Source organism: Nerophis ophidion, linkage group LG28, assembly GCF_033978795.1.
Source record: "Nerophis ophidion isolate RoL-2023_Sa linkage group LG28, RoL_Noph_v1.0, whole genome shotgun sequence".
Classification (NCBI taxonomy): domain Eukaryota; kingdom Metazoa; phylum Chordata; class Actinopteri; order Syngnathiformes; family Syngnathidae; genus Nerophis; species Nerophis ophidion.
In genome coordinates, this window is record NC_084638.1 from 4,842,354 (window position 1) to 4,857,353 (window position 15,000).

General features: G+C 41.6%; 1 protein-coding gene across 1 annotated transcript in view; it reads right to left on the reverse strand.

Moving 5' to 3' along the window:
* tnk2b (tyrosine kinase, non-receptor, 2b) overlaps positions 1 to 15,000 on the reverse strand; it is a 194,768-nt gene that overhangs the window by 179,321 nt on the left and 447 nt on the right. The window contains exon 1 of the mRNA XM_061890341.1: positions 14,690 to 15,000. This exon is cut by the window's right edge and continues 447 nt beyond it. The gene's annotated coding sequence lies outside the window, so the exon portion shown is untranslated. The remainder of the gene's footprint in view (positions 1 to 14,689) is intronic.

Below are 15,000 nucleotides of genomic sequence, written 5' to 3' on the forward strand. Positions count from 1 at the left end.
GATGCGACAGGCCACAAAAAATAACATGGCGAGCCACATAAAAGAATGTGAGAGGCTACAATAAATGAAGCTGCAGGCCAGATAAAATGATATGGCGAGCCACAATAAATGATACAATGGGCCACGATAAATGATGCGACAGGCCACATAAAAAATAACATGGCAAGCCACATAAATGAGATGGGTGGCAATAATACATGATGCGACAGGCCAAAATAAATGATGTGACAGGCCACATAACTAACATGGCAAGCCACGTAAAATGACGCGGGTGGCCACAATAAATGACGCGGTAGGCCACATTAAAATGACTTGGCGAGCCACAATAAATGATTGCAACAGCCCAAAAAAAATGATGTGACAGGCCAAGATAAATGATGTGACAGGCCATGTAATTAAAATGGCGAACCACATAAAATTATGTGAGAGGCTATAATAAATGAGGCGACAGGCCACTTAAAATGATGTGGTGAGCCACAATAATGATGCAACAGGCCACCATAAATGATGTGACAGGCCACAAAAAATAACATGGCGAGCCACATAAAAGAATGTGAGAGGCTACAATAAATGAAGCTGCAGGCCAGGTAAAATGACATGGCGAGCCACAATAAATGATACAACGGGCCACTATTAATGATGCAACAGGCCACGTTTAAATAACATGGCGAGCCACGTAAAATAATGCGGTTGGCTACAATAAATGAAGAAGCAGGACACGTTAAAATGACTTGGCGAGCCACAATGATTGCAACAGGCCCCAAAAAATTACGCGGCAGGCCACATAAAATGACGTGGTGAGCCCCTATAATGATGCAACAGGCCACAATAAATGATGCGACAGGCCACGAAAAAATAACATGGCGAACCACGTAAAAGAATGTGAGAGGCTACAATAAATGAAGCTGCAGGCCACATAAAATGACATGGCGAGCCAGAATAAATGATTGCAATAGGCCACAATAAATGACGTGGCCGGCCACATAATTAACATGGCGAGCCACGTAGAATGACGTGGGAGGCTACAATAAATGATGCGGCAAACCACATAAAATGACACGGCGAGCGACAATGAATGATACGACAGGCCACCTAAAATAGCATGGCGAGCCACATAAAATGACATGGGAGGCTACGATAAATGATGCGGCTGGCCATGTAAAATGATGTGATTAGCGACAATAAATTATTGCAACAGGCCACAATAAATGATGTGATAGGCCACATAATTAACATGGCGAGCCACATAGAATGACGTGGGAGGCTACAATAAATGTTGCGGGAGGCTACAATAAATGTCGGCAGGTCGCATAAATGATGTAGCAAGCGACAATAAATGATTGCAACAGACCATGATGAATGATGTGACAGGCCAAAATAAATGATACGACGGGCCACAATAAATGATGCGACAGGCCAAAATAAATGATACGACGGGCCACAATAAATTATGCGACAGGCCACGTAATTAACATGGCGAGCCACTTATAATGACGTGGGTGGCTACAATAAATGATGCGGGAGGTTACAATGTAGCAAGCGAAAATAAATGATTGCAACAGACCATGATAAATGATGTGAGTGGCCACATAATTACCATCGCCAGCCACGTAAAGTGACGTGGAAAGCCAGAATAAATGATACAACAGGCCACAGTAAATTATGCGACAGGACACATAATATGGCGAGCCACGTAAAATGACGTGGTGAGCCACAATAAATTATGCAACAGGCCAGGATAAATGATATGATGGGCCACGTAAAATAACATGGCGAGCAACGTAAAATGACGTGGGAGGCTCCAATAAATGAAGCGGCAGGCCACATGAAATGAAGTGGCGAGCTACGATAAATGATGAAACAGGCCACACTAAAAGATGTGACAGGCCACTATAAATGACATAAGAGGCCACATAATTACATGGCGAGCCACGTAAAATGAGGTTGGTGGCTACAATAAATGATGCGGCACAAAAAATTATGTGGCGAGCCACAATATATGATGTGACAGGCCACAATAATGACGTAACAGGACACATAATTAACATGGCGAGCCACGTAAAATGACGTGGCGAGCCACGATAAATGATACGACGGGCCGTAATAAATGATATGACGGGCCACTTAAAATAATACGGCGAGCCACTTACAATGAGGTGGGAGGCCACAAGAAATGACACGACAGGCCACGTAAAATGACGTGGCGAACTACGATAGATGATGCAACAGGCCACAATAAATGACGCAAAAGACCACATAATTAACCATGGCGAGCCACGTAAAATGATGTGGCAGGCTACAATAAATGATGTGACAGGCCACATAACGTGGAGAGCCACTTAAAATGACGGGGCGAGCCACAATAAATGACCCCACAGGCCAAAATAAAAGATGCGACAGGCTTCAATAAATGATGCGGCATGTCACATGACATACCACAGCAGGCCAAATATCATAATATGTCGAGCCACATAAAATGATGCGGACGTCTACAATAAATGTTGCGGCAGGCCATCACAGAATTATGTGGCGAGCCACAAAAATGATGCGACAGGCCACTTGGCATGATGCAGCAGGCCACATTAATGATGCGACAGGCCATGATAAATGATGCGACAGGCCACATGGCATGATGCAGCAGGCCACATGGCATGATGCAGCAGGCCACATTAATGATGCGACAGGCCATGATAAATGATGCGACAGGCCATATGGCATGATGCAGCAGGCCACTTAATGATGCGACAGGCCATTATAATGATGCGACAGGCCACATGGCATAATGCAGCAGGCCACTTTAATGATGCGACAGGCCATCATAATGATGCAGCAGGCCACATTAATGATGCGACAGGCCATGATAAATGATGCGACAGGCCATGATAAATGATGCGACAGGCCACTTGGCATGATGCAGCAGGCCACATTTACTACAGGACATTATAATGATGCGGCAGGCCACATTTACGACAGGCCATTATAATGATGCGACAGGCCACTTGGCATGATGCAGCAGGCCACATTTACGACGCGACAGGCCATTATAATGATGCGACAGGCCACTTGGCATGATGCAGCAGGCCACATTAATGATGCGACAGGCCACATGGCATGATGCAGCAGGCCATGATAAATGATGCGACAGGCCACATGGCATGATGCAGCAGGCCACTTAATGATGCGACAGGCCATTATAATGATGCGACAGGCCACATGGCATAATGCAGCAGGCCACATTAATGATGCGACAGGCCATTATAATGATGCGACAGGCCATGATAAATGATGCGACAGGCCACATGGCATGATGCAGCAGGCCACATTTACGACAGGCCATTATAATGATGCGACAGGCCACTTGGCATGATGCAGCAGGCCACATTTACGACAGGCCATATTTACGACAGGCCATTATAATGATGCGACAGGCCACTTGGCATGATGCAGCAGGCCACATTTACGACGCGACAGGCCATTATAATGATGCGACAGGCCACTTGGCATGATGCAGCAGGCCACATTTACGACGCGACAGGCCATTATAATGATGCGACAGGCCACATTTACGACGCGACAGGCCATTATAATGATGCGACAGGCCACTTGGCATGATACAGCAGGCCACATTTACGACGCGACAGGCCATTATAATGATGCGACAGGCCACATTTACGACGCGACAGGCCATTATAATGATGCGACAGGCCACTTGGCATGATGCAGCAGGCCACATTAATGATGCGACAGGCCATTATAATGATGCGACAGGCCACTTGGCATGATGCAGCAGGCCACATTAATGATGCGACAGGCCACATGGCATGATGCAGCAGGCCATGATAAATGATGCGACAGGCCACATGGCATGATGCAGCAGGCCATGATAAATGATGCGACAGGCCACATGGCATGATGCAGCAGGCCAAATTAATGATGCGACAGGCCATGATAAATGATGCGACAGGCCACATGAATAACATGGCGATCCACAAAAAAAAAACGTGGGAGGCTACAATAAATGATGCGGCAGGTCACTTAAAATTACGTGGCGAGCCACAATAAATGATGTGACAGGCCACAACAAATGATGTGACAGGCCACAACAAATGATGTGACAGGACACAGTAAATGATGTGACAGGCCACATGACATAACGCTGGTGGCCACATAAAATTTAGTGGCGAGCCACTTAATGTTGTGGTAGGCCACAATAAACGATGCAGCAGGCAATATGAAATGAGAGGCTATCATCAAGCATGGCAGTAATTAAAAAATGTGTCCGATTTTGGCAAATGGCCAAAAAATGTATCTCAAAATAAAAAATGTACTCATTAATCCAAGTATTTATTAAGCTGTGCCTAACTTAAATATTTGCTTTGGGCTGAGGGAAGTTCTTATCTTCCACACTAACTGATGGTGACTGCAATAAACCCAACCAAGCCGTCCCAGGAAGTATTTGTAGCTCTCACACTATTATGTTAGATCCACTATGGACTGGACTCTCACACTATTATGTTAGATCCACTATGGACTGGACTCTCACACTATTATGTTAGATCCACTATGGACTGGACTCTCACACTATTATGTTAAATCCACTATGGACTGGACTCTCACTATTATGTTAGATCCACAATGGACTGGACTATCACACTATTATGTTAAATCCACTATGGACTGGACTCTCACTATCATGTTAGATCCACTATGGACTGGACTCTCACTATTATGCTCGATCCACTATGGACTGGACTCTCTCACTATTATGTTAGATCCACTATGGACTGGACTCTCACATTATTATGTTAGATCCACTATGGACTGGACTCTCACACTATTATGTTGGATCCACTATGGACTGGACTCTCACTATTATGCTCGATCCACTATGGACTGGACTCTCTCACTATTATGTTAGATCCACTATGGACTGGACTCTCACACTATTATGTTAAATCCACTATGGATTGGACTCTCACAATATTATGTTAGATCCACTATGGACTGGACTCTCACTATTATGCTCGATCCACTATGGACTGGACTCTCTCACTATTATGTTAGATCCACTATGGACTGGACTCTCACACAATTATGTTAAATCCATTATGGACTGGACTCTCACACTATTATGTTAGATCCACTATGGACTGGACTCTCACACCATTATGTTAGATCCACTATGGACTGGACTCTCACACTATTATGTTAAATCCACTATGGACTGGACTCTCACACTATTATGTTAGATCCACTATGGACTGGACTCTCACACCATTATCTTAGATCCACTATGGACTGGACTCTCACACCATTATGTTAAATCCACTATGGACTGGACTCTCACACTATTATGTTAAATCCACTATGGACTGGACTCTCACACTATTATGTTAGATCCACTATGGACTGGACTCTCACAATATTATGTTAGATCCACTATGGACTGGACTCTCACTATTATGTTAAATCCACTATGGACTGGACTCTCACTATTATGTTAGATCCACTATGGACTGGACTCTCACTATTATGTTAGATCCACTATGGACTGGACTCTCACACTATTATGTTAGATCCACTATGGACTGGACTCTCACAGTATTATGTTAAATCCACTATGGACTGGACTCTCACAATATTATGTTAGATCCACTATGGACTGGACTCTCACAATATTATGTTAGATCCACTATGGACTGGACTCTCACACAATTATGTTAAATCCATTATGGACTGGACTCTCACACTATTATGTTAAATCCACTATGGACTGGACTCTCACAATATTATGTTAGATCCACTCTGGACTGGACTCTCACACTATTATGTTAGATCCACTATGGACTGGACTCTCACTATTATGTTAGATCCACTATGGACTGGACTCTCACACTATTATGTTAGATCCACTATGGACTGGACTCTCACACCATTATGTTAGATCCACTATGGACTGGACTCTCACACTATTATGTTAGATCCACTATGGACTGGACTCTCACACTATTATGTTAGATCCACTATGGACTGGACTCTCACACTATTATGTTAAATCCACTATGGACTGGACTCTCAGTATTATGTTAGATCCACTATGGACTGGACTCTCCCAATATTATGTTAGATCCACTATGGACTGGACTCTCACACTATTATGTTAGATCCACTATGGACTGGACTCACACACTATTATGTTGGATCCACTATGGACTGGACTCTCACTTATGTTAGATCCACTCTGGACTGGACTCTCACACTATTATGTTAGATCCACTATGGACTGGACTCTCACTATTATGCTCGATCCACTATGGACTGGACTCTCACACTATTATGTTAAATCCACTATGGACTGGACTCTCACACTATTATGTTAGATCCACAATGGACTGGACTCTCACACTATTATGTTAGATCCACTCTGGACTGGACTCTCACATTATTATGTTAGATCCACTATGGACTGGACTCTCACATTATTATGTTAGATCCACTATGGACTGGACTCTCACACTATTATGTTAGATCCACTATGGACTGGACTATCACACTATTATGTTAAATCCACTATGGACTGGACTCTCACTTTTATGTTAGATCCACTATGGACTGGACTCTCACTATATTATGTTAAATCCACTATGGACTGGACTCACTATTATGTTAGATCCACTATGGACTGGACTCTCACTTTTATGTTAGATCCACTATGGACTGGACTCTCACACTATTATGTTAGATCCACTATGGACTGGACTCTCACTTTTATGTTAGATCCACTATGGACTGGACTCTCACAGTATTATGTTAGATCCACTATGGACTGGACTCTCACACTATTATGTTAGATCCACTATGGACTGGACTCTCACACTATTATGTTAAATCCACTATGGACTGGACTCTCAGTATTATGTTAGATCCACTATGGACTGGACTCTCCCAATATTATGTTAGATCCACTATGGACTGGACTCTCACACTATTATGTTAGATCCACTATGGACTGGACTCACACACTATTATGTTGGATCCACTATGGACTGGACTCTCACTTATGTTAGATCCACTCTGGACTGGACTCTCACACTATTATGTTAGATCCACTATGGACTGGACTCTCACTATTATGCTCGATCCACTATGGACTGGACTCTCACACTATTATGTTAAATCCACTATGGACTGGACTCTCACACTATTATGTTAGATCCACAATGGACTGGACTCTCACACTATTATGTTAGATCCACTCTGGACTGGACTCTCACACTATTATGTTAAATCCACTATGGACTGGACTCACTATTATGTTAGATCCACTATGGAACTGGACTCTCACACTATTATGTTAGATCCACTATGGACTGGACTCTCACACTATTATGTTAGATCCACTATGGACTGGACTCTCACACTTATGTTAGATCCACTATGGACTGGACTCTCACACTATTATGTTAAATCCACTCTGGACTGGACTCTCTCACTATTATGTTAGATCCACTATGGACTGGACTCTCACACAATTATGTTAAATCCACTATGGACTGGACTCTCACAATATTATGTTAGATCCACTATGGACTGGACTCTCACTATTATGTTAGCTCCACTATGGACTGGACTCTCACTTTTATGTTAGATCCACTATGGACTGGACTCTCACAGTATTATGTTAGATCCACTATGGACTGGACTCTCACACTATTATGCTAGATCCACTATGGGGAGGTTGGGGTCCCCTCCAAGGTTTCTCATTGTCATCCCATTGGGTTGAGTTTTTTTCTGGTCCTGAGACGGTGTGTTGATTGGATTTTACTTGTCAATCACTGGCAACCTTCAGGGTGTAAATACACCGACACAACATGACTTTTATCTCCAAATGGATTGTATAATGCGAGATAAAGAGGATTAAAAAAACCACGATGATTACTTCTGCAGATAACAGAGGACAGGATACGCGTGTGACGGCGGTAAAGAAACAACCGCCACCTCGTGCCTTCGTGTGTGAGGCAGGAAGCGGAGAGCTATGTTCCGTCACCTTAAAGCCTCGAACCTTACACCCGGTGTGTTTATATGTGTGGGTCGATGTCACATTACAGCTGGTTTAAACAAGAAAAGCTCCTATAAAACTACCGCTTGTCCCTTTTGGGGTAGCGGGGGGGGTCGCTGGAGCCTATCACAGCTGCATTCGGGCGGAAGGCGGGGCACACCCTGGACAAGTCGCCATCTCATCGCAGCTTTTTACACATTTAGACTGAAATAAATAAAGTTTAAAAAGTACCAATGATCGTCACACACACACGAGGTGAGGCGAAATTATTCTCTGCATTTGACCCATCCCCCTTGATGACCCCCTGGGAGGTGAGGGGAGCAGTGAGCAGCAGCGGGGGCCACGCCCGAGTATCATTTTTGATGATTTAACCCCCAATTCCAACCACTGTTGCGGGGTGCCAAGCAGGGAGGCACCAGGTCGCCCGTAAGGACCAGATGAGTCGCCCGCTGGCCTGTTCTAAAAAGAGCTCAAATAGCAGCACTTACCAGTGAGCCGCCTCTATTTTTTTCAATTTAATTTATTTACTAGCAAGCTGGTCTCGCTTTGCTGGACATTTTTAATTCTAAAAGAGACAAAACTCAAATAGAATTTGAAAATCCAAGAAAATATTTTAAAGACTTGGTCTTCACTTGTTTAAATAAATTCATTTATTTATTTTTTTACTTTGCTTCTTATAACTTTCAGAAAGACAATTTTAGAGAAAAAATACAACCTTAAAAATGATTTTAGGATTTTTAAACACATATACCTTTTTACCTTTTAAATTCCTTCCTCTTCTTTACTGACAATTTAAATCAATGTTCAAGTTTTGTTTTTGTTTTTTATTGTAAAGAATAATAAATACATTTTCATTTAATGCTTCATTTTAGCTTCTGTTTTTTCGACGAAGAATATTTGCGAAATATTTATTCAAACTTATTATGATTAAAATTCAAATAAATTATTCTGGCAAATCTAGAAAATCTGTAGAATCAAATTTAAATCTTATTTCAAAGTCTTTTGAATTTATTTTAACATTTTTGTTCTGGAAAATGTAGAAGAAAAAATGATTTGTCTTTGTTAGAAATATAGCTTGGTCCAATTTGTTATATATTCTAACAAAGTGCAGATTGGATTTTAACCTATTTAAAACATGTCATCAAAATTCTAAAATTAATCGTAAGCAGGAAAAATGACTAATGATGTTCCATAAAATATTTGTTAAATTTTTTCAAAAAGATTCGAATTTGCTAGTTTTTCCTCTTCTTTTTTCCGGTTGAATTTTGAATTTTAAAGAGTAGAAATTGAAGATAAACTAAATTTAATTTTCCACTTTTTTCCTCTTTTAAACCGTTAAATTAAGTGTGTTTTTCATCATTTATTCTCTACAAAAAAACCTTCCGTAAAAGGAAAAAAAATGTACGACAGAAATACCAATTTTTCTATATATAATAAATCTATATATATATATATACATACATATATATATATATATATATATATATATACATACATATATATGTATATATATACATACATACATATATATATATATATATATATATACATATATACATACATACATATATATATATATATACATATATATATATATATACATACATACATATATATATATATACATACATATATATATATACATACATATATATATATACATACATACATACATACATACATACATACATATATATATATATATATATATATATATATATATATATATATATATAGACGTATTTATTAAAGGTAAATTGAGCAAATTGGCTATTTCTGGCAATTTTTTTAAGTGTGTATCAAACTGGTAGCCCTTGGCATTAATCAGTACCAAAGAAGTAGCTCTTGGTTTCAAAAAGGTTGCTGACCCCTGCTTTACACCGACAACTTATTAAATAATTATATACACCTTTAACACATTCCACCATTCTGAAACTTCAAATTTCCTTTTTGAAAAATTCCAAAAAATTCCAGGATTTTCCAGAATTCCGGGTTTTCCAAAAGCCCAATTTCCACCCTTTTTTCTAGCGACTGCTCCTTCCAGATTTTTCAACCCACTTCAAATCGTTCCATCGTCCAAATATTCCTTTTAAGTTGTTTTTTGTTAACTGGAAAAATTCCCAGTTTTCGCAAAATTCCGTAACACCATTTCTCGATTCAACAGGTCACTACTTCAACATTTCTCAACCGATTTGAAAATGTTCAAAACGAACCACTTCAACTCATTTGTACCATTCAATTTTTTTTCAAAATTATCAATAAAAATTCTGGCTTTTCCTGGAATTCACAAGGAGACGTCTTTCAAAATTCGACAACTTTCCACATTTTCCACCTGATTCAGACCATTCCAGCTTCAAAATATTCAGCCTGTTCGGGAATTGTGTCCTCCACTTCAAATAAAAAAATTGGATTGCGGATTTCCCATAATTCATTTTTTGGGGCATTTTCCCTATTAAAAATGAATCAGCAATTTTCCAAACTTCCACAATTCCCACATTCTTCAAACCATTCCACCTTCAACTCATCCTGGACATTCAAACTAGCATTTTTCCACATTCCGGAGGAAGACGACGTCACCGGCAGCTGAAAAGCGGCCCGATCGACGCAGACAAATCATTATTTGAAAAAAATAAAAGAGTCGAACCTGCTCGACGCGATGCCCTTCCTAACTGGTCCATGCAACCCACACAGTGTTGGCTGGAGTCGTTCACAGGGACATTATTCTAAGTTGCACAATTCCCACATTTTTCAACCTACTCAAACCATTCCACCATCAACACATTCCACTCATCCTGGACATTCAAACTAGCATTTTGTACATTCAACACATTTCCAGGAATTCCTGTTTTTGGGTAACCTATTTCCACCCTTCTTAAGTTCGACTACTCCGTTCACATTTTTCAACCCATTTCAACCGTCAAAACGCTTCAGCAAATTTAGGACAAAAACCGAGTTGGTTAAACTTGCAACTACAAAAAATTCCTAATTTTCCCGAAATTCCAGGATTTTCTTGATTACAAGCGGTTACTACTTCAACATTTCTTGCCCGATTTAAAGAATTCCAACATCAACCAATTCAGCTCATTCATGCTCCTAATCATTTTCCAAAAAAATCCCGCTTTTTCCCAAGATTCCCCACTTTCCAGGAAGCTCCTATTGCAATGAAATGGACTGTGGAGAGGCGGAGCTGACATCGGAGCGGGACACGCCTTGGCCCGGCTCAAGATGGCGGCCAGGAGGCGGAGAATGCACAGGAATGGAGAGGCAGGGCGTGCCTGGAGCGACGCTGCAGCGATCAAAATCAGGTGCGTGACAAACACACCGGCTATCTCCTCTCAATATATAAAAGGGGAGAAGGAGGAAAGATCGGGGTGAAGAGGTGGAGTGTCCGCAGAATTGATTGATTGATACTTTTATTAGTAGATTGCACAGTTCAGTACATATTCCGTACAATTGGCCACTAAATGGTAACACCCGAATAAGTTTTTCAACTTGTTTAAGTCGGGGTACACGTTTATCCATTCATGGTAGGCCTGCAGCAGAAGAAAACCACGAGCGATCGGAGAATGAGACCCAGAGGAAGACGACGTCACCGGCAGCTGAAAAGCGGGCCGAGACAAGCAGCGGAGGAGGAGGAGCTGAAAAGCGGCCCGATCGACGCAGACAAATCATTTATTTAAAAAAATAAAAGAGTCAAATCTGCCCGACGCGATGCCCTTCCTAATTGGTCCATGCAACCCACACAGCTTTGGCTGGAGTCGTTCACAGGGACATTTTTCCAAGTTGCACAATTCCCACATTTTTCAACCTATTCAAACCATTCCAACATCAACACATTCCACTCAAGCTGGACATTCAAACTAACACTTTCTTAAATTCCAAACCAAATTCCCGTTTTCCCAAAATTTCAGGATTTTCTCAATTAAAAACTGTTTCCACTTTAAAGTCCTACTGAAATGAGATTTTCTTATTTAAACGGGGATAGCAGGTCCATTCTATGTGTCATACTTGATCATTTCGCCATATTGCCATATTTTTGCTGAAAGGATTTAGTAGAGAACATCCACGATAAAGTTCGCAACTTTTGGTCGCTAACAAAAAAGCCTTGCCTGTACCGGAAGTAGCAGACGATGTGCGCATGACGTCACGGGTTGTGTAGCTCCTCACATCTGAACATTGTTTACAATCATGGCCACCAGCAGCGAGAGCGATTCGGACCGAGAAAGCGAGGATTTCTCCATTAATTTGAGCGAGGATGAAAGATTCGTGGATGAGGAAAGTGAGAGTGAAAGACTAGGGAAAAAAAGACGAGGGCAGTGGGAGCGACTCAGATGTCATTAAACACATTTACTAGGATAATCCTGGAAAATCCCTTATCTGCTTATTGTGTTACTAGTGTTTTAGTGAGATTATATAGTCGTACCTGAAAGTTGGAGGGGTGTGGCCATGGTTGTGGTGACCGCCACACTGGTTTAAATGTAACTTAGATATTAGGTGTCACTATGTAAAGCGCTTTGAGTCACTTCAGAAAAGCGCTATATAAATATAATTCACTTCACTTCACTTCACCGCCAGTGTCTCTGAGGGGAGCCACTTTTCTCGACGAGGCGAAGCAAAGGCAGCCGTTGGGGTCGGGCTGAGATTTTTTGTTTTTTTTCCCATCCTCCATGGTAGAAGCATCCCACGTTCGGGGGCGGCCGGTCGGAGGAGGCAAGAGAGTCCGCAGCTGCCTCTTTGACAGGTGCACGAGGAACGACGCAAGCTCTCCGCTCATGCCTACGGTAAGAGCCGACTTATTACCACAATTTTCTCACCGAAACCTACATGTGGTAAGGAACCATGTTCGCTTGACCGCTCTGTTCCATAGTAAAGCTTCACCGTCATCTTTCGGGAATGTAAACAAGGAAACCCCGGCTGTGTTTGTGTTGCTAAAGGCTGCCGCAATACACCGCTTCCCACCTACGTCTTTCTTCTTTGACGTCTCCATTATTAATTGAAAAAAATCAGCAACACGGTGTCCATAATACTGTGTAATTATGCGATTAAAGCAGCCGAGTTATAGCTGGGATCGGGGCTGCAACAAATGATGTCATCATACCGTGATGTTTTCAACAGGATACTTCACGCAGAATTTAAAATTGTAATTTAGTAAACTAAAAAGGCCGTATTGGCATGTGTTGCAATGTTAATATTTCATCATTGATATATAAACTATCAGACTGCATGGTCGCTAGTAGTGGCTTTCAGTGGGGCTTTAACTTTTCTTGCCCGACTTAAAAAAATCCAACATCAACCAATTCAGCTCATTCATGCTAAATCATTTTCAAAAAATATCGCTTTTTTACCAAATTTCCAGGAAGTTCCCATTGAAATAAATGGGGCTATTTTCCAAGTTGCACAATTCCCACATTTTTCAACCTATTCAAACCATTCCAACATCAACACATTCCACTCATGCTGGACATTCAAACTAACACTTTCCCAAGTTCCAAACCAAATTCCAGTTTTCCCCAAATTCCAAGATTTTTCTCAATTAAAAACTGTCACCACTTTAAAGGCCTACTGAAATGAGATGTTCTTATTTAAACGGGGATAGCAGGTCCATTCTATGTGTCATACTTGATCATTTCGCCATATTGCCATATTTCTGCTGAAAGGATTTAGTAGAGAACATCCACGATAAATTTTGCAACTTTTGGTCGCTAATAAAAAAAGCCTAGCCTGTACCGGAAGTAGCAGACGGTGTGCGCGTGACGTCACGGGTTGTGGAGCTCCTCACATCTGAGCATTGTTTACAATCATGGCCACCAGCAGCGAGAGCGATTCGGACCGAGAAAGCGACGATTTCTCCATTAATTTGAGCGAGGATGAAAGATTCGTGGATGAGGAAAGTGAGAGTGAAAGACTAGGAAAAAAAAGACAAGGGCAGTGGGAGCGACTCAGATGTCATTAAACACATTTACTAGGATAATCCTGGAAAATCCTTTATCTGCTTATTGTGTTAGTAGTGTTTTAGTGAGATTATATGGTACCTGAAAGTCAGAGGGGTGTGGCCATGGGTGTGTTGAGCGCCAGTGTCTCTGAGGGAAGCCATGTTTCTTACCCGAATGAAACAATTCCAACACCAACCAAATTCCGTTTTTCCGGGGTAATTAAAACTTTACAACATTGAAACCATTCAAACTATTCTTACACGCATACTACATGGGGCGGTATAGCTCGTTTGGTAGAGTAACCCGGGCCAGCAACTTAAGGGTTCCAGGTTCGATCCCCTAGTCACTGCTGTAGTGTCCTTGAGCAATTAAGACCCTTTCGTGCCACCCACACTGGTTTGAATGTAAAAAATTAGATATCGGGTTTCACTATGTAAAGCGCTTTGAGTCATTAGAGAAAAAGCGCTACATAAATATAATTCACTTCACTACATTCATTGCCTCTTCTAGTTAAAAGTTCAAAATGTTAAAAGTTCACAAAATGTTTGACAACACCTGTTGACTAATTATCCCCGCCTAATAAACTTCAAACGTGCTTTTTTTTTTTTTTTTTTTTAACCCGTAAACTATACTAAGACACTTAAAAGTGAAAATGACGTCAGCATATTTAAACGTGACTCGAGGTGCGTTCACGTACCTGTCAATCCGAGCTCCTCGTTTCCGGTGTCCCGGCCGGCGTGTGGAGTGACAGCCCCGGCACGTCAGCCGCGGACGGGCCGGCGCTGACGTGTTCGACGCCCGGGGAGCTCTCGGACAAAAGGCCGAATATACTCCGGGGTGAATATGTCCGATTGTTCGCGGGGTCCGGAGCCCAAAACCAGGCACGCGGCTATGAAGCCGCTAGCGTCCGTTCTGTGGCGTCTTTGTACCGCACGGAGATCGTCTATTTACGCAGTGATGCATCACGCCGGGGGAGATTCCTTAACGTTCATTGCGTGATTAAGTTGG